General features: G+C 44.1%; 1 protein-coding gene across 3 annotated transcripts in view; it reads left to right on the top strand.

Annotated features, from left to right (window-relative positions):
- The window catches only part of ASTN2 (astrotactin 2), a 1,032,132-nt gene that overhangs the window by 333,582 nt on the left and 680,862 nt on the right, over nt 1-17,688 (top strand). The window lies entirely within an intron of this gene.

Below are 17,688 nucleotides of genomic sequence, written 5' to 3'. Positions count from 1 at the left end.
GCTATACTGGTGACCTTCAGTATATCATTTTCTCGACTTATTCTTTATTTGCTCTCTATCCTACCTTATTCCTCGAAAAATATTGTGGATTTTTTTTAGTTTATGTAGATTTTTAAAAATTCAAAACAGGAAATGAAATAACTAATCATATTAATATGAAAATAAGAATAAGGAAAATTATTCAAACCCAGGTTGGGTTGATGCAGAATAATTCCTGCCATACTATTTTGTAGTTCTTAGAAGAGGCTGGCAATTTAAGTAAGAAATTCCTGGCAGCCAAAGTGTAAAGGGAAACATACTCAGAAATAAAATGTACAGGGTTAATGGGAAAGAATCAAGCATTTGTTCAGGAAATTTTACTTACCAGACCAGAGATAAAGTCCTCTACTTGGTATGTATGAAGAAGATACCATGTGACTTTCTAGATGGTTTCTTCAACAGATAAAATTCAGTATTGCTGCATAATTATTTCTCACAGTGTCACTCAATGTAGGGGAATGGCCAAATGCTGAAGCAGGACTCCACAAAGGTCTGAAACCTGTGGCCAAGATCCATCATTCTCTGATTATTCAACGTGCTCTGAAGGGAAAACATAGCATATTTCAGGCAATTGCCTGTGAATGTAATTCCTCATCTTGGATTGTCCATAAGGACAGGAAAGCAGCCAGTCTGAGACTGCATTCTTGGAATAGACCCTCCTGGGGTACAAACATTGATTCCATGCCAGTGATAAAGGGCAGATCCATGCATGGGCTTTAACCACCCACTGAAAAGAAGGTCCTGTGACAAAAAACAGGTCCAGGTCATGTGGCAGGGTACCTGGCCCTCCTCTCCTACCTCCACAAAGAAGTGGGCTGAGAAGTAGCTGGGGCAGGGAGAAGGAGGAGGAGGAAGCTTTCTCACAAACCATTCTGCATGCATTCTATCCATGCACAGTGGACATTGCAAGAGTACAGATCCCCATAGTTTCTGTGTGCTCCTTTTGCTCTTAGGCAAGTTATTTACCTTCTGTATGCCTCAGTTTTTCATCTACAAGTTGGACCTTGTAACTGCCTCATGGGGCTGTGGATGAATTTTGGTTAAGCTATGTAAAAAATTTATCATGGTGCCTAGTGTATGCTAAGAGCGAAATAAGTCAGACATTATTAATGTCAGTTCAGTTCTCATTGTTGTTTTTCCTGTCTCCTCACCTCTGGCATCTTTCACTGAAAAGCCCCACGTGGGAGGAGTGTTGCCATTGACACGTTACATGGGAAGGGTTTGCAGCCTCGGTAGCCACTGGAAGAACGGAATCTGCCTCTCACTCCTTCCCATTCCTCAGCTTTCTCCATTTGGTCTTAGCCAGAAAACCAAGAAGCAATCCTCAGCTTCCTGGAATCGGCATTGGAGATTTAGAAGTTGACGATTGATGATTCTTGACTGGTCTTCTCCCTCACACAATCCAGCAGCCAGAATTAGGGCTGGGGAAGTCAATGGGTCCCCTCAGCAGGCCTGGGCTATTTATAGATAATTGGAAAAACATCTATCACTGAGCATGCCCCCCATAAATTGGTGTTCAACTTAGAAAAGCTAAAGCAAGCTACAGGCCCCAAGATGAAGGATTTAACCCAGCGCCTCCTTTCTTTCTCTCTCCTTCCATCCCTTCATTCTTTCCTTCCTCTCTCCCTCCCTTCTTCCCTCCCTCCTTTTTTCCTCTCCTCTCCTCTCCTGTGCTCTCCTCTTCTCTCCCCTTCCCTCCCCTCCCCTCCTTTCTCCCTTGCCTGCCTTCCTCCCTTCCTCCCTCCCTTTCTTTCTCCCTTTCATACATACCACAAATATTTGTTCTGCACCAACGACATGCCTGCTACTCTTCTAGGCACTGGGGACACAAACCAAGCAACAATTTAAAATTCCTACTCTTGTGGGGTTTGTATTATATCAAAATACAAATCTATTAGATGGTGATAAATGCTAAGAGAAAAGGAGACAACAAGGAGGGGAATTGAGAGAATATGGAAGGAATTGAATGCTTAGATTCAGTGAGCATAAATTACCCTACCCTTTTTGCAGGATCACAGGGGGAGCATTCTTAATACTGTGTTTGATGTTGTTAGTTTTTTGCTATTGCTGCCGCAGCTGCCACAATTTTTGGTTGTTGAATACAGAGAGTGAATTTGGTTCTGCAACATCTTTGTTCTAGGCAAATGAACTTAGAACCCAATGTCCCAGTCTGCAAGTACCAGAATTCCTCATGAAAGGGCTGTGATCCATTGTTTCTCTTTCATATACTTTGGGCGGGAGTAAGGGTGCCTTCAGCACTCACTGACTTAATGGGAAAAATGCACAGGACAGAGGTGAGCCAAGGGAGGTCCAGGAGCCCTTGGTGACATAAGAGCAACAGAGTGTTTCACGTGTCATGTGAAGAGATCACCAAACAGGCTTTGTGTGAGCAACATGGCTGTTTATTTCACCTGGGTGCAGGCAGGCTGAGTCCGAAAAAGGAGTCAGCAAAGGGTGGTAGATTATCATTAGTTCTTATAGGTTTTGGGATAGGCAGTGGAGTTAAGAGCAATGTTTTGGGGGCAGGGAGTGGATCTCACAAAGTACATTCTCAAGGGTGGGGAGAATTACAAAGAACCTTCTTAAGGGTGAGGGAGATTACAAGTATATTGATCAGTTAGGGTGGGGCAGAAACAAATCACAATGGTGGAATGTCATCAGTTAAGGCTGTTTTCACTTCTGTGGATCTTCAGTTGCTTCAGGCCATCTGGATGTATACATGTAGGTCACTGGGGATATGATGGCTTAGCTTGGGCTCAGAGGCCTGACACAGAGCATAGTACTAAAAGCATAGATTCTGGTGGTGGGTTACGTGGGTTCAAATCCCAGCCCCCCCACTTACTGGCAATGCCATATTAATCGTGGAACGTAATGTCTCTGTGCATCAATTCCCTAAGTTGTAAAATGAGGATATTAAGATTAAAGCATAGAGAGTTGTTCTAAAGATTAAAATTACTTGATATCTGTGAAGCATTCAGGTAGAGGTAGGGAGGGAGAGAAGTTGTGGCAGAGTGAAGTTACTGAGAAGGATTTACTGTGGGGACAGGAAGGGAGTCTCAGATCTGCTACCAACTCGCTGTGTGACCTTAGTAAAGTCTCTTTTGTTATCCAGATCTGTTTTTTAATCTGAAACATGGGAGAGTGGACAAGTGAGAGCCAATTCAATTTGATCTCTGAGATCTCTTCTTACTTGTATGTGAATGGGACATGGTGCATATTTCTGAGAATTTCCTGTTATTGGGATGTACCTGGCTTCCAGCTCCAGCTTCCTTTGCACCCTGTTTACCTCCCCCATGTCCAGTGCCACTCCCCTTTCCTGTTTCTCTCCTTTAGGGTCTAACTGTGACACTAGAATGGTTCTGTTGTCCCCTTTGGCTATTCTGATGGGTTCTTTCTTCCCTACACCCCCAGGCCTGCCTGGACCTGTAACATCCCAGTCCTCTCCTGTTCCTCTGCCATCACCATTTCAGCTCCTCTTTACAATGACTCAGCAGTTCCCTGCGGTCTGCCCAGAGGGGTGTGTGAGCCCGCCCAGCTGTGACACAGAAGAGATGATGAAGTGCAAGGAGGTGAGGGAAGAAAGAGATAAAAGTACCAGGAAAGGCAGTTCCTTGTGCTAGTTGAGAATGGTCATCTAATATCCTTTGGGACTCCATATGAATTCACTATAACCATTTCAGGTCTATCTGCAAAGTAGGAGCTGAGCTGTGTTTCCCAAATCTCGGGGCATGTGGGCTTTGATAAAGACATTCAACTTCATCATTTTGAAGTACTCAGAAGGAAGTTGAGTCTTTGGGGCCGTCTGTGTGTGACAGAAACAGTGATTTTCAGTCCTGGCTTTGCCACAACGTTTTTGTGTGACCTTGGCCAAGTCCCTGCTGATCTCTGAGTCTCACTTTTTCAATCTCTAAGTAGAGATTTAAGAGGAATGCTCAAAAGCAACTCGATCAGCATGGTGAAATTATTCTTAGGGACCCTGCACTGCAGTTCAGACTGTTTCAGATGTTAGAAGATTTTGGAAGACAAAGTTATTGAACTGAGTGTTTCAGATTATCCCAGCTTTGGGAGAAGAAAGACACGATAAACTGCAGCTAAATATGGGAGGGTTTCCTGAAAGAGTTGAGGCTGGGAAGTTGCCTGAATCTCAGACATGGCTCTGCCTCTTTTCATCCATGGGACATGAACCAGTATTCTCAAATTCCCATCTTTAAAATGCAGTCACTCCATCTCCCTCACAGGGTCATTGTGAAGATTAAAATAATGAGTATCTTCTTTATAACTTCAACTTCTGCCAACAAGCTCTCCCCTTCTCCACTGCTGCCATTCTAGTCCCTGCCACCTGCATCCTTTGCTTTAAAACTGCTAAGAGTCCCCTCTACCATCTCCCTTGCTGTGTTCCAGCCCGTTCTCAATCATGTAGCCAGAGTGATCATCTTTACACATGTAAATATGGATCATGTTGTTTCCCCTCTTAGAAGCTTTCAATGCTTTCCTTTTGCTTTCAGGATGAAATGGAAACTCCCTACCCCACCTGCAGTCCTGAGTGGTCTTGCCCTGCCTCTCTCCCCAGGGCTCTGTCTGCTCCATCCCCCCACACCCCACCTCTCCCCCAGGACCTCTTCCCCAGCACTCCTGCATCTGTCCTGCCACAGCCTTCACAACTTTTGTCTCCTGGAATGCTCTTCCCCGCCATTTGACTCATTCACCTGCCCCACCTCACGTGAAACCTCCACTTAAATGGCATATTTTCTGCAAAGCTGTCCGTACCTGAGTTAATTTCCGTGTCTCATTCCATACCAGATGCTGTGATGTACCCGCTTTGTAGACTTGGTTGCCACTATAATTCTACATTTACTGATATGCTCCCTGAGTACTATTTGTGTCCTCCACTGAACTGGAAACTTCACGAGGATAGACACGTTGTCATTTGTGTCCAGTTTTATCCTCAACACCAAGCACAGGGGGATGGGCTCCCAGTAGGCACTGGGTGAATATTTTGAATGAAAGACTGAATGACGAGTGAATGGATGAAAGAAACACCTGCACAGTGTCTGGCTTATAGGTGTTCAGGATGGAGGCTGCTTTTCTGTCTGCCCCCTCTTGTTTTATCTCGTTTTATGCCTGCTTGCTTGAAAAGGGTCTGCTCTCTTCTTCCCTTCTTTTTCCTGCTACTGGTAAGCAGAGCTGAGGCCTTATCTCTCCCTATTTTTCCACTTCAAGGACACCAGGAAAGTCATGCCCAGCAGTGGCAAGAGGGCCTAAGCATTGGTGGTGAAAAGCACACTCTGCCTGAGTTCTTTGAGTGTGACTTTTGTGTGTGCCATCTAGGAACGATGTAACCAGGCCAGAAGGCTGCATGGCCGAAAAGGTTACACTGGGGGCTAGCAGTGGGGAGCGGGGCTTGGAGCAGAAGGAGAGAGGAAATGTCTAACAAGTGTTTGTACATAGATCTCTCTCTTAGCATATCCGATGAGAGAAATAGGACTGGCATTAGATTCAACCAGACCTGGCTTTGAGTCTTGACCTCACCTTGTCATCCCTTCCATGTGTCCCCGGATGGATTTTAACCCGTGGGTGCTTCCCTTTGCATAAAATGGAGCTGTTGACATCTGCCTCACAGAGTCAGCACGGAGTAGATGGTGCCGGGTCTTACCCAAAGATGCTCAAGAAATATTTGTTCTTTCTTCTCATATTTTCTTTCCCTTCAAAACATTCTGAGCTCCAAACTAAATCAGCTCAAATCCCATTTTCAGCAATAGGATCCATTATGAAAGAGATTTGAGGTATAGTCTGGAAGTACTTTGTCTTTCCTAAGCTTTAGGGTCTTCGTAAGGAGAATGGGACTATTTTGGAGGGGTGGCTGGTACATCCGGGTAGAACCTCATCCCGAAGCACAGAACTGTAGCCGTCAATATGGAGAGTGGAAGGAAGGAGAAAAGAGGCGAAGAGATTGAGAAACAGAGGAAGAAAGACCAAGATATGTATGTCTGGTGGGATTTCCTAAATAAGGGGTCAGCAACGTTTTTTGTAAGTGGCCAATTAGTAAACATTTCAGTTTCGCAGGCCTTCCAGTCCCTGTTGGACCTACTCAACTTTGTTGTTGGTCTGTGAAACCTGCCATCGGCAACACATAGATGAATGGACATAAATATTTTCTAATAAACGTTATTTTTAAAAACAGGTGCCAGTTCAAATTTCACCCGTGAACCTTAGCTGACTCCTGCCTTAAACCATTGGTATGTTACCCTCACCTGTATGTCTGATCCAGGAAGCATGCGTACAATTTCACCATGCTCTGTGAAAATCAGTCTAACCTCATATCATATATGATCATTCTGTCTGAAAGAGTCTATTTGTTGCCCATCAATCAATGAGTGGATGAAGAAACTGTCATATATATATATATGATGGAATACTACTCAGCCATAAAAAGGAATGAATTAACAGCATTTGCAGCAACCTGGATGAGATTGGAGACTATTATTGTAAGTGAAGTATCACAGGAATGGAAAACCAAACATCGTATATTCTCACTGATATGTGGGAGCTAAGCTATGGGGATGCAAAGGCATAAGAAGGATACAATGGACTTTGGGGACTTGAGGGGAAGGGTGGGAGGTGGGCAAGGGATAAAAGACTACAAATAGGGTACAGTGTATACTGCTCAGGTGATGGATGAACCAAAATCTCAGAAATCACCACTAAAGAACTTACTCATGTAACCAAATATCACCTGTACCCCAATAACCTATGAAAAATAAAAAATAAAAATAAAGAATGGAAGAAAAACACAAACAAAAAACAAATAAAAGTGTCTATTTGTCATGCAAGGCATTCTATGTTTGATTAAGTAAATAACCCTTCAGTATATCATTGTTTTAAGTGTTCCAATTCTGATGGCATTTTACAGTATTAAGTAATAAACTAGCTAATGTAATAGGTTACTACTGGGAAGAATTTAACATATATTCATCAGAGATGGTACTCCATAGAGCAAAGAATGTTGCACTCAGGGTCAGGAGATGTGTGCTCTAGTCCATACCTCACCATTAACTAGCTTAGTGACCTTGGCAAGCCTGTGCTCCCTTGGGGCCTCAACTTCCCTATTGTCATACAAGGATATTTACATCATATGTCATCAAGGCTGATCCCCATTATAGTTTAGCCTGTATTTGTGGAATAAGCGACCCTGCTAACCGTGCTGCTGGGAAATGAGAAAATGGGACCTCAGCACCCAGCCTCACAGTGGTTACAATCTCTAGAGGCAAAGAGTGTGCAAGCTCACACAGGGCAGCATTGCAAATCAGGATAAGCTAGTGTACAGCTGAAGGTCCAGATGAGAAGTTGAGGTGGTTTGCCCAGACCTGGGCACAATGCTGAGGAGGAGACAGAGCCGTTATAGCTGCCGGATCATTTCAGCAGTGCAAACACCCAGCATGAACCTCCCAGCCCAGCTCTGTGCTGTGTGAGTTTGGGTGCATCTCTCTTCCTCTCTGGACCTCGCTTTTCTCATCTGCAGGTTGCTCAGCCGGTTATAGAAATCCAGGTTTTCTGATCTCCAGTCTCACGTACTTTCCTCTAAGCTTTGCTGCTTAGTTCTCCAGCAGAGTGAACCACAGCATGAATGCTACTGGTTGTCTTATTTCTTTGTTTTAGTTGCTTGTTTTAATTTGACAATTCCTAAGCTGAGATTTTCTATAAATAAGAACCACTCAATCCATAAGCAAAACTTTGTGCTAAGGTATATGGATGTATGACTTTTCTTTATGATTCTCCCCTCCTCCCCCCTCCACACACATACAGTTTAATCCTGTCTTTGAGGAAAAGGATAGGTGAGGAAAAGTTCAAGCCATATCTGCAGAGGAGGCCTTTGGGAACTGAAGCCTCCTGTTATGAAACATAAGCCATGAGTCCCAAAATGGATCAGAGACTCCAGGAAATGAAAATGGGATGAAGTGAAAGCTGAGTGTCTGCGGAAGAGTACCTGCCAAGGTGTGAGGGCGGATGGTACATGGTACGCTGGGGAAGGAGATGGAGGAGAGATGCCAGAACTGAGTAGAGACCAAGTTCATGTGCAGGAATGATGGAAAATGAGGCTGGAGAAAGAGGCAGCAGCTATGCCTTGACCACTGACCAAGGGCTTACCTCATCCCTTTATCCGTCACTTCTCATCAGACAACAACATTCTGTTTCACTCTAAGGGTAATCCATTCAGTCTTCCATTTTATGCACATAGAAACCAAGGCTCAGAGAAGGGAAGCATTTTCCTCAAGGTTAAAAATGTCGTCTCCTCAAATGACAAATCAAACGGGGCAAAATGTTAACAACAGGTGAAGCTAGACCAAAGATAGATGGACATTCTTTGTACTCTTCTTATCTTCGCTACTTTGTCAGGTTGAAATTATTTGCACTAATACACCTAGAAAATAGTAGGGCTTCTAGGTTGAACATAGGCATTGGCATCAGTAGACATGGGTTCAGCTTTTGCTCTGCCATTTCTTAGCGTTGCAGAACCTAAGGCAAGACATATTTGTTCTCTGAGCTCAGTTTCTCTTGGGTAAAGGAGGATAAGTGTAGTAGTTGTCCTTCTGTTCTCCCTTGGGCTTGTTATGAGGATTAAATGAGATAACATAAGCTGAGGAAATGCTTAGCCAAGTGCACCCACCATGTGATTGTTTCATTGCTAGTCAGTTACAGCACATCAGTGCCTGAGCCACACAGCCTCCAGGTCCTCTTTCTAATGTACTGGCTTGCAAATTAATCTTCCTTATAGAAAAACAATAGTGGCCACGCACAGTGGCTCACTCTGTAATCTCAGTACTTTGGGAGGCCAAGGTGGGTGGATTACTTAAGCGTGGGAGTTCCAGACCAGCCTGGGCAACATGGCAAAAACCCGTCTCTACAAAAAAATTAGCCGGATATAGTGGCATGAGCCTTTAATTTCAGCTACTCGGGAGGCTGAGGCTGGAGGATTGCTTGAGCTCTGGAGGTCAAGGCTGCAGTGAGCCATGACTGCACCTCTGCACTGAAGACTGGGCATCAGAGTGAGACCCTATCTCAAAAAAAAAAAAAAAAAAAAAAAAAAAAACGAAAAAGAAAAAAACAATAAACATTTTTGTTGAAAATGTGAATTTTGTAGGCCTAGCCCCTTGGGGACATTGTGATACAGCTTTTCACTTCACCATCCTCTGCTTCTTGCCTAAAGGTAGCCTTGCTCATGGGCAGATCTACTGGCTGCCCTCTGCCAGCCTGCAGAGCATACCCCCAGGACCTGCTACTCAGAACAGAGTAAACACTGAAGACAGATCAATCAGTATTCTATCAGCCTCTACATCATTGCAGCCAGAGTAACCTGGAAGAGAGGGCTAGGCTTTAAGGAGAGTTAAAGTGTCCAAGATATGGGGCAGATCAGCCTGCTACTCCCTACCCTGCAGGGATTCCCACTGAGCACAACATGACTAGAGGCTCGAGAAAAAGGATTAGCTAGAGGACCCACAGGTGAATGCATCAGTGCCTTCATGGGGTGGGTTTACCTGGTTATTACAGGGCCTGGACATGGGTACAGGGAAAGCAGTGGGAAGTTAAGACAGGGTGGAAAGCCAGGGGAGAGAGTGCTGGGTGAGGGACAGGAGGAGGAAGAGCCAAGCAAGAGAATCTCATGAAATCACTGGAAGTCCTAAGACTTGAGTGTTTTGTTTTGTTTTTGTTTGTTTGTTTGTTTTTGAGATAGAGGTTTGCTCTTGTTTCCCAAGCTGGCGTGCAATGGCACCATCTCGGCTCACTGCAACCTCCGCCTCCCGGGTTCAAGTGATTCTCCTGCCTCCGCCTCCCGAGTAGCTGGGACTACAGGTGCATTCCACCACGCCCAGCTAATTTTTTGTATTTTTAGTAGAGATGGGGTTTCACCGTGTTAGCCAGGGTAGTCTCGATTTCATGACCTCGTGGCCTGCCTACCTCAGCTTCCCAAAGTGCTGGGATTACAGACATGAGCCACTGCGCCCAGCCAAGACTTGAGTTTTAATCCTAGGTGTCTCTTGTTTGGTTAGGAGGCTTTGAGCAAGGCTTTGGGCCTCAGTTTCCTGTCTGTAGACCAGCAAGGTAGAATTTGACCATCTCTGAGTTCACTATAAAACCATTTTAGGGCCCATAATAGAAATGGATTCAACAAGAAGGGAGATAGAGGAAAAGAACAGAAGAAACTGTATTAGTTTCATTGAATTCTCTCTATGCTGTTCTGTCCTCTCTAAATGCATCATTTCATATTATTTTAAACAATACCAGGAGAAGGGATTATTTTTCTCTCCATTTTACAGATGAAGAAACTTAAGAATTGAGAGGGTTCACTTTCCTGAGGCTGTCATGAGTTAAGGGAAGCTTGAATTTGTATATAAGCTATTTGTTTTCAAAATGTGGTCAGGCCATTATAAGGATGAATGAGATAAATCATGTAAAGTGCATATGACAGTGCCTGACACAAGGTACCTACTCAAAAAGAGACAGGAAGAGGATACCCATATCTGTGTATCCCCCATATCCTGTGATACAGGAAACCCGATCATATCCCCGAGAACTTCCTGGTATCAGCTCTGTAACCCCCAGGATGATGGGGAAAGGTAGCCTGGGAGGGGCTGGCATCAGAAATAGTGGTGGTCAGAACCAGCTCAGGCACTGAAAAGTTAGTTCAGTATGGAGGACAAAAGGCAGCATCCGTGGGATCAGCCCTCCTGGGGCACCACCAACAGAGGGTGCCTGGTATTTAGTCAGGTAGGAAAATAGACGACAAGGATGACTTCCAGTGCTGTGCCAGGGACCAGCCCATCCCAGTTTGTTGAGAGCCTATTGTGCTCATCTCTTCCCAACTCTGCTGTGAGTGATGCCACTTTGGGAGCTTGTAATCAGCCGTAGGAGAAAGATTCATACTATGGAAACTGGAAAATACTTAAAATATTTTGAAAGAGCTGCCTGCTCTTCCTCAGAGAGCCCATTGTTAAACAATTGCCAGCACACCACTGGGGAGAACTGTCAGTAAGAAGTAAGAACTTAGCCACAGGCTAGGATTCAAAGACCATTTTCTAGAAATAGTCTAAGCAATCCAGAATCTTCCCCGAGGATGATGCACTAGATGATGAAGGGTTTTGGGGGGCGTGGAGGCCAGGCACAAAGCAAACTACAGCATCCAAGGCCCAAGTAAGAGGATTCCTTTTGAGAAACAGAAGACAATAAGGTCAGCTGGAGAAGCTGAATATTCAGGGCCCGCATAGGAGGCTGGGCACTCTGGTGCTTCCTACTTGAGAGAATCATGAGTCCTAGGACCTAAATCAGGGCAGGTGGCCTCAGCTGTGTGGGAAGACGAGCTGTCAGGGCTGCGTAGTTCTTTAGCCTGGATGAATCTCAGAATCACTTTTTAAAATACCAATTCCAAGAATCAACCCATTTAATGGGACTGTCTGGCTAAAAGTCTTAATATAAGTATGAAATCCTTTTCAGATTCTAATTATTTAATACCAGCCAGCATTGAGAACTACCGCTCTTGAGCTTCCTTAATATATCAGCCAGCAGCACATTCCATTTCCTGTCCTGGCTTTGGGCCCCTATGGAGTGTATCCCCCCGTTTCCCAAGCCCGGAACTTGGATAACAATTATAAGGGGAATAACTATTTATAGCAACCATGTACTGAGGGTCACTTTTGTGTCAGGCCTATTGCACATTCATTAATCTTCTTAACAATAAGTTGCTTAGCTGTGGCTTGAATTGGGTTTTGGTTGACTCCAAAGACTAGGAGAACCTTGTAGGTTTTTGCTCATTTTGCTTATCGTAACTCTTGCCCAAATGTTTTAACTGTTGGTGATTTGTAGGAGTGGACTCCTTCCTCCAGAATGTTCTCGTAGATCTTACAGGCCTTCTGGAGAGAGAAACTCTCATGGACAGAGAAACTGGGAGTTTGGATTCCCTTTACTTGTAAGCACAGTAAAATGCAGTAAAATACAGAAGCCTAGCTTTGATCTACGTCTGCATTTGGCCCTATTTAACAACATTAGAGAAGAGAAAATTATGTATTCAGAAATTGTTATGGGCTTAAAAAGCTCCTATCTGTCTCTCTTCTCTCCCTTCCTTCAAACCTAAAGAAAGTAGACATTGGCTTTTTTTTTTCCCCCGCTTAAAGATCCCTTCTGGACTGCTTCTACCCAAACCCACAGAAACATGGAGCAGTCTTGGCAAATGAGGGTTCCTTGAATGCAGAAGGAAAGCCAGCTAACTACAAAAACGTCCTCCTCCAGCCCATGATGGTCCCTGAAATATTGTTTAAATTGTTCTCTGTGCTCCTCTTCCTGTGCAATGCCAGCCAGCTCAGCACCTGACAGCCCGCCATCGAAGGGAGGGAGATGGCTGTCAGGAATCAAATGGGAGACCAAAGGCGATAAAGCAAACATGTCGTTTTAGTTGCTTACACTAGCGAGAAGGAATAATCAGTCTCTCTCGCTTTCTTGTTTTTCAACTAGGCTCAGCAGGATTCCCCCACCCGCCTTTCCTTAGAATGAGAGACTGTGACTCTTTGCTTTCCGCCCCAAGTAAGAACACGCTGTCATCCCCTTTCTTCCGAATCCTGTGAGACGGCCAGGGTTCTCCTAGCCCTGAAAAACTCTTTTCCAGATAAAGAGACCACGCCACTGGTCATGGGCACCCGCTGTACGTCACCAGCTGTGTGAGCTGCTTACATGCGTAACCTTATTTAATCCTGATTCTCAGTTTGGGAGATTTTGGGCAAGTGAATGTACCTTCCCAGGCCTGGATTTCCTCCTCTCAAAAATGGAAATGATAATCCTATCTCACAGGGTTTTTGTCATGGTTAAATAGTGTCATGTGTTATTAGAATATAAGGTATGTGAAGAAAGACAGTAAGAAAAAGTCTGGGAAGATTAAATTCAGCCAGATTGAGAAAGGCTTTGAATGCCAAGTTCATTCATTTTTTTTCATTTGCATAATCAACTAATGTTTACTAAATACCTAATTCTGCTGAGACTCTTTGCTAAAGACAAGGAATATGGTGGGAAATAGACCAACAGGGTGGATTTCCTTATGAAATTTGTAGTCATTTCAGAGGAAAAAGAGAAGAGAGAGTGCATTTCCCAAATAGACTCATGAATGAATATATTATTCCAAACTGTAAGGACTGCCTCTGATGAGAAGAAAAGAGGAACTAATGTAATCAGGAGACTTATGAACTGTACCTTTGAGAAGCCAATACTACAACTTATACCTGAAAGATGGATGGGAGGTGGCCAAGCTCTAAAAAATGGCGTGTCCGTGTGAGCAGGAAAGAGCCTGCACTTGAACCTCTGTGAAATGGCAAGTCTAGGAAGGGTGTTTTTTGTGTGCTTTGTTTTGTTTTTTGAGACAGGTCTCACTCTGTCACCCAGGGTAGAGTGCAGTGCAACCTCTTGCAGTGCAACCTCAGCTCACTGCAACCTCTGCCTCTCAGGTTCAAGTGATTCTCGTGCCTCAGCCTCCTGAGTAGCTGGGACCACAGGCGTGTACCACCACGCCTGGCTAATTTTTTGTATTTTTAGTAGAGTTGGGGTTTCACCATGTTGGCCAGGCTGATCTTGAATTCCTGACCTCAGGTGATCTGCCTGCCTCGGCCGGGAAGGGATTTACTGTTGAAGGAAGGGATATATTATTTCATTTACGTTTTAGGAAGATCACACTTTCTACAGAAGAGGAAGATTTGGAAGGGAGCGAGACTGAAGGTAGGGAGACTAGTTAGGAGGCTATTGGGGTAGAATGGGAGCACTCTGGGTGAGCATGGGAAGGTTTGGATACAGGAACATGTTAAAAATACAGTTAGAGGAACCCAATGACTGACTGGCTCCAAGAAGGTGAGCCACTGAAGATTGCTGAAAATGAGCATTGGTTTCCAGCATAGGGACTGGGAGAATCACACAGCCAGGCAAGGAAGGAGGGGTAGGTGTTCAGGAGAGAAAGAGACTAGCTGGATTTTGGAGCTGCTGCCTTTGAGGTGCCTGGGGGCCATCCAGATGGGGACATTTGCCAACCAGATCTGAGCTCAGGATTGTTCTAGTTGAGGGGAGAGTGTGAGTGTCAGCACTCTGTGATCATGTATTAGTTTTCTGTGAGTAACCCGTTGACAGAAACATAGTAGCTTCAAAGACCATGCATTTATTAACTCCCAGTTTTGTAGGTGAAAGTCCAGTCATGGCATAACTGGGTTCTTTACTCAAGATCATGTAAGAGGCTGAAGTCAAGGGGTCAGTGGACTGCCATTGCAACTGACATGCAGAATCCTCTTCCAAATCTATGTGGTTTTTGGCAGAATTCATTTCCTTGTAGCTGTATGAGTGATTTGCCTGTTTTCCTGCCAGCTGTCAGCAGGGACCACTCTCGGATCTTAGAGGCCACTCTGAAGCCCTTGCCACATGCCTCCCCTGTAGGTGGTTCACAACATGCTTATTCAAGGCCAGCAGGAGATCATCACACTTTGACTCTCCTCCTTCAAGGCCCTATTCTCTGTTAAGGGCTCACTTAATTCAGCCGGACCTACCCAAGATGAACTTCTTTCTGATGAACTCAATGTCAACTTATTTGAGACCTTTAGTGCATTTGAAAAATCCTTTCACCTTTGCCATATAATGTAACTTAAGTATGGAGTGATAACCTGTCATAGTCACAGTGGCACCCACATTAAGGGGAATATACAGAGAGTGTGCAGGGGGTGGGAATATTGGAGGCTGTTTTAAAATTCCACCTCCTACATAGAGGTAAATAAAGGCATGACAGTAGGAAGCTATGGTAGGAGAGGGTGTAGACTGGGAAGTGAAGGGGCTGAAAGTGTGTTTCTTATTCATGGATTCTGGGTAGAAAATGTCCTTCCCTCAACATCTTTGGTGCACATAAAACTAGTGCTCCACGTGAAGAAAACAGATGCCACAGCCCAGGGGCATTTGTCATGAGAACAGCTGAGAGACTGCAGGATGAGTGGATTCAGGGGAGATTTGTAACTAACAATGCAGGGCACTCAGCATGCATAACAATGTGCAGTACCCCAAGTCACTCAGTCAAACCCATTCTGTGTTTCACGGGCAAAGGACTTTTCTTCCATGGCTCCCATTGGGCACTTTGCCATCTGCCTTTTCTAATTGGAGTAGATTTTAGAAAAAGTGGCCTCTACTCTGGTTCAGGAGATGAAATGCTGGAGAGCTTTGGGGAAGTCCCCTTGGCTCTCTATCCATTACATTTGGGTGTGATGTTTGAATAAATTGCATCAGAGGCCTCTTAAAGCTCTGAAATTTTATGCTTTTATTTGTTTAATACACATTGTAGATTCTAGGAACAGTGTGGTTGTCTAGGGTGTCAGGGGTTAGCAAGACATGGCTCCAGCCCTTAGGAAGCTCCTTCCTAGGCTTCTGTCTGTGGAAGAAGTCAAGACCACTGACCCCTAAGCTCATCTCTCTGCTCTAAGGATATCTGTGGACCTGAGCTCTTTCAACCTTATTGGTGGTGATATGCTCATTGTTTTTACCTTTTCTTCAACCAATATAAAATAATGTATAATTCTACTAAAGGGACATAGAAAAATAGAAATAAATGAAAACTTTCGAGAGCTCATTTCATTTTTTCCCCATCCTCAGTTCCTGCCACTGTTCCTTATCCTTGCAACCATGATCTTCACACACATTTACACCTGTTTTTTTCACTCAGTATTTATATTGCCATATTTTTTCTGTGACACTGTACATTTTTCTTGAAGCGCTAAACCTAAATATAGTCATTGTAGCATAATCTGTAATATTGAAAAATTAGAATGAGCCCAAATGTCCAGCAATAGAAGGATGGCTAAGTAAATGATGATGCATCCACTTGAGAGAATATTACACAGCCAGATAAGTGTGAATGAAGCGTGAGTTTTTGAAGAAGGGTAGAATTTACTAACCACAATAATTACTTTTAAGGACAAACAAATCAACTCATTTAAAAAGAAATATGTAGGTGAATCACAATGTTATATATTATGCATGTATTTACCCTTCTGTTTATTATTTATACTCTGCCTGTTCCTGAAAGGGATTTGAGGTAGGTGGATTTGCTGGAGGTAGTTTAATGTGCAGTGTTTACTTTGTGGTTTTCGGAGCCAGACACACATAGTTATGTGTCCTGGCAGTGTGAACCTTGGGAGATCGCTCTAACCAACCCACGATTTTCTCAGCTGTGTAATGGCCATTCTTGTAGCTCCTTCTTCTAAGAGTGGTTTTAAGATCGTAATGAAATAATAAAAGCAACAAACTTAGCACAGGTCCTGGAGAAGATGGTTAAGTCATGAACGACTGGTAGCCTTAGATCCGACTACTTTAACTTATATAGGAGAAGACTGTGTTTCTATAACTAGGGCAGCTGCTCTCAATTGTCTGTTATACAATTAGATTGACCTGAAATCTTGAAAAACAGTGTTCATCCCTTTTATTATTTATTCAAACCACCATGTATCTGGTCTTGGAATCCCTGGAGGAATGAATATATCTCACTTTTACTTAATTGTGAAAAACAAAAGAGAAAGAAAAATCAAAAGTAAATATCCTTTTCTCTGTCCTTGAAGCATGATGTTGTGAGTAAAGGGCTCTTTTCCCTTGTATCATGGTTCCCAACTCTATCTGCATAGTAAATACACTTAGGTTTAAATAACAAATACCTAACTTTGGACCTTAGTCTAGAGTTTGATTTAATAGGTTTAGGTGGAGTCTGGGCATGCTGGTCTGCCTGTCTCTCTCTCTCTGTCTCTCTCTCTCTCTCACTCTCTCGACAGGGTCTCATTCTGTCACTCAGGCTGGAGTGCAGTGGTGCCATCACAGCTCACACCAGCCTTGACCTCCCAGCCTCAGGCAATCCTCCTTCCCCACCCGTCCAGGTAGCTGGGACCACAGTCACGGAACACTACACATGGCTAATTTTTAATTATTTGTAGAGGCAGGATCTTACTATGTTTCCCAGGCTAGTCTCAAACTCCTGGACTCAAGTGAACCTCCTGCCATGGCCTCTCGATGTGCTGGGATTACAGGTGTGATTCACTGCACTAGCCTTTTTAAAAGCTCTCCAGGAGCAGCCATAGTTGATGGCCAGGCACGGTGGCTCAAGCCTGTAATCTCAGCACTTTGGGAGGCCGAGGCGGGCGGATTGTCTGAGGTCAGGAGTTCAAGACCAGCCTGGCCAACATGGTGAAACCTCGTCTCTACTAAAAATACAAAAATTAGCCGGGCATGGTGGCCATACCTGTAATCCCAGCTACTTGGGAGGCAAAGGCAGGAAAATTGCTTGAACCTGGGAGGTGGAGGTTACAGTGCCACGGCACTCCAGACTGGGCTGCTAGCAAGACTCCATCTCAAAAAATAAAAATTTAAAAAAAGCTCTCCAGGAGCAGCCATAGTTGAGAATCATTGCCTTAAGGAACCAAGGCATAGATGGCTACGACTAGCGGTCTCTGCCCTCCAGCCATTTTCAAGCTACAGAGGACACAATAAATAATAGAGAATATCAGATCAGTTAAGTTCTGTGGCCTCAGTTCTTCTCTGGTTAAATAAACTACAGTTCTGTAATGTCTTTCCTGATTCTTCAATTCGATGCTTCTAATAACACGGTAT

Source organism: Papio anubis, chromosome 13 (genome assembly GCF_008728515.1).
Source record: "Papio anubis isolate 15944 chromosome 13, Panubis1.0, whole genome shotgun sequence".
Taxonomy (NCBI): Eukaryota; Metazoa; Chordata; class Mammalia; order Primates; family Cercopithecidae; genus Papio; species Papio anubis.
This window is presented reverse-complemented; position numbering and strand designations above follow the sequence as displayed.